Source organism: Mustela erminea, chromosome X (genome assembly GCF_009829155.1).
Source record: "Mustela erminea isolate mMusErm1 chromosome X, mMusErm1.Pri, whole genome shotgun sequence".
Lineage (NCBI taxonomy): Eukaryota > Metazoa > Chordata > Mammalia > Carnivora > Mustelidae > Mustela > Mustela erminea.
Genome location: NC_045635.1, coordinates 51777944 through 51781764, shown reverse-complemented (window position 1 = coordinate 51781764; position 3821 = coordinate 51777944).

Sequence of the window (3821 nt, the reverse complement as noted above, 5' to 3'; positions counted from 1 at the left end):
CAGCGGGAAGTCTGCTTCTCCCTCTCCCACTCCCTCTGCTTGTAATACTTCTCTTGCCATCTCTCTTTCTGTGCCAAATAAATAAATAAAATCTTAAAAAAAACGATTTGAGGTAAAAGTTTGAGAATACACATAATAAGAATTGATAAATGCCATATATATAATGTTAAAAAGATTGAAAATAAATTCATTTCTGAATCTCCAAGATGTTCACTAAGGCAAGCAATCCATGAATTTAAATCTTATATGTGTTTGAAACCTGAAAGAAAGATTTATTGAGTAGACAATTTACAAATGAACAGAATAAAGGCCTTTAGTACAGTGAAGTGTTTATAAAGGATAATCTAAACTCATGTAAACCAGTTACATCAAAGCAATATTCATTTTAAAACTCATTTTAAAGTAAAAATATATTTATAATTTTATACATAAATTTTTATATATTATATATAAATTTATATATTTATTTTTTAAAGATTTTATTTATTTACTTGACAGAGATCACAAGTAGGCAGAGAGGCAGGCAGAGAGAGAGGAGGAAGCAGACTCCCTGATGAGCAGAGATCCCAATGCGGGGCTCGATCCCAGGACCCTGAGATCATGACCTGAGTTGAACACAGAGGCTGAACCCACTGAGCCACCCAGGCACCCCTATATTTATGGGGTTTTTAATTAAATTTATTTATTTTCACCATAACAGTATTCATCATTTTTTCACCACACCCAGTGCTCCATGCAATCCATGCCCTCTATAATACCCACCACCTGGTACCCCAACCTCCCACCCCCCACCACTTCAAACCCCTCAGATTGTTTTTCAGAGTCCATAGTCTCTCATGATTCACCTCCCCTTCCAATTTCCCCCAAATCCCTTCTCATCTCTAACTCCCCATGTCCTCCATGCTATTTGTTATGCTCCACAAATAAGTGAAACCATATGATAATTGACTCTCTCTGCTTGACTTATTTCACTCAGCATAATCTCTTCCAGTCCCGTCCATGTTGCTACAAAATTTGGGTATTCATCCTTTCTGATGGAGGCATAATACTCCATAGTGTATATGGACCACATTTTCCTTATCCATTCGTCCGTTGAAGGACATCTTGGTTCTTTCCATAGTTTGGCGACCGTGGCCATTGCTGCTATAAACATTGGGGTACAGATGGCCCTTCTTTTCACGACATCTGTATCTTTGGGGTAAATACCCAGGAGTACAATTGCAGGGTCATAGGGAAGTTCTATTTTTAATTTCTTTTTTTTTTAATTCTTTATTTTTTATAAACATATATTTTTATCCCCAGGGGTACAGGTCTGTGAATCACCAGGTTTACACACTTCACAGCACTCACCAAAGCACATACCCTCCCCAATGTCCATAATCCCACCCCCTTCTCCCAAACCCCCTCCCCCCAGCAACCCTCAGTTTGTTTTGTGAGATTAAGAGTCACTTATGGTTTGTCTCCCTCCCAATCCCATCTTGTTTCATTGATTCTTCTCTTACCCACTTAAGCCCCCATGTTGCATCACCACTTCCTCATATCAGGGAGATCATATGATAGTTGTCTTTTTCTGCTTGACTTATTTCGCTAAGCATGATACGCTCTAGTTCCATCCATGTTGTCGCAAATGGCAAGATTTCATTTCTTTTGATGGCTGCATAGTATTCCATTGTGTATATATACCACATATTCTTGATCCATTCATCTGTTGATGGACATCTAGGTTCTTTCCATAGTTTGGCTATTGTGGACATTGCTGCTATAAACATTCGGGTGCATGTGCCCCTTTGGATCACTACGTTTGTATCTTTAGGGTAAATACCCAATAGTGCAATTGCTGGGTCATAGGGCAGTTCTATTTTCAACATTTTGAGGAACCTCCATGCTGTTTTCCAGAGTGGCTGCACCAGCCTGCATTCCCACCAACAGTGTAGGAGGGTTCCCCTTTCTCCGCATCCTCGCCAGCATCTGTCATTTCCTGACTTGTTGATTTTAGCCATTCTGACTGGTGTGAGGTGATATCTTATTGTGGTTTTGATTTGTATTTCCCTGATGCCGAGTGATATGGAGCACTTTTTCATGTGTCTGTGGGCCATCTGGATGTCTTCTTTGCAGAAATGTCTGTTCATGTCCTCTGCCCATTTCTTGATTGGATTATTTGTTCTTTGGGTGTTGAGTTTGCTAAGTTCTTTATAGATTCTGGACACTAGTCCTTTATCTGATATGTCGTTTGCAAATATCTTCTCCCATTCTGTCAGTTGTCTTTTGATTTTGTTAACTGTTTCCTTTGCTGTGCAAAAGCTTTAGATCTTGATGAAATCCTAATAGTTCATTTTTGCCCTTGCTTTCCTTGCCTTTGGCGTTGTTCCTAGGAAGATGTTGCTGCAGCTGAGGTCGAAGAGGTTGCTGCCTGTGTTCTCCTCAAGGATTTTGATGGATTCCTTTCACACATTGAGGTCCTTCATCCATTTTGAGTCTATTTTTGTGTGTGGTGTAAGGAAATGGTCCAATTTCATTTTTCTGCATGTGGCTGTCCAATTTTCCCAGCACCATTTATTGAAGAGGCTGTCTTTTTTCCATTGGACATTCTTTCCTGCTTTGTCGAAGATTAGTTGACTGTAGAGTTGAGGGTCTATTTCTGGGCTCTCTATTCTGTTCCATTAATCTATGTGTCTGTTTTTGTGACAATACCATGCTGTCTTGATGATGACAGCTTTGTAATAGAGCTTGAAGTCCGGAATTGTGATGCCACCAACGTTGGCTTTCTTTTTCAATATCCCTTTGGCTATTCGAGGTCTTTTCTGGTTCCATATAAATTTTAGAATTATTTGTTCCATTTCTTTGAAAAAGATGGATGGTACTTTGATAGGAATTGCATTAAATGTGTAGATTGCTTTAGGTAGCATAGACATTTTCACAATATTTATTCTTCCAATCCAGGAGCATGGAATATTTTTCCATTTCTTTGTGTCTTCCTCAATTTCTTTCATGAGTACTTTATAGTTTTCTGAGTATAGATTCTGTGCCTCTTTGGTTAGGTTTATTCCTAGGTCTTAAGGTTTTGGGTGCAATTGTAAATGGGATTGACTCCTTAATTTCTCTTTCTTCTGTCTTGCTGTTGGTGTAGAGAAATGCAATTGATTTCTGTGCATTGATTTTATATCCTGACACTTTACTGAATTCCTGTATAAGTTCTAGCAGTTTTGGAGTGGAGTCTTTTGGGTTTTCCCCATATAGTATCATATCATCTGTGAAGAGTGATAATTTGACTTCTTCTTTGCCGATTTGGATGCCTTTAATTTCCTTTTGTTGTCTGATTGCTGAGGCTAGGACCTCTAATACTATGTTGAATAGCAGTGGTGATAATGGACATCCCTGCCGTGTTCCTGACCTTAGCGGAAAAGTTTCAGTTTTTCTCCATTGAGAATGATATTTGCGGTGGGTTTTTCATAGATGGCATTGATGATATTGAGGTATGTGCACTCTATCCCTACACTTTGAAGGGTTTTGATCAGGAAGGGATGCTGTACTTTGTCAAATGCTTTTTCAGCATCTATTGAGAGTATCATATGGTTCTTGTTCTTTCTTTTATTGATGTGTTGTATCATATTGACTGATTTGTGGATGTTGAACCAACCTTGCAGCCCTGGAATAAATCCCACTTGGTCGTGGTGAATAATCCTTTTAATGTACTGTTGAAATCTATTGGCTAGTATTTTGTTGAGTATTTTCGCATCTGTGTTCATCAAGGATATTGGTCTATAGCTCTCTTTTTTGATGGGATCCTTGTCTGGTTTTGGGATCAAGGTGATGCTGGCCTC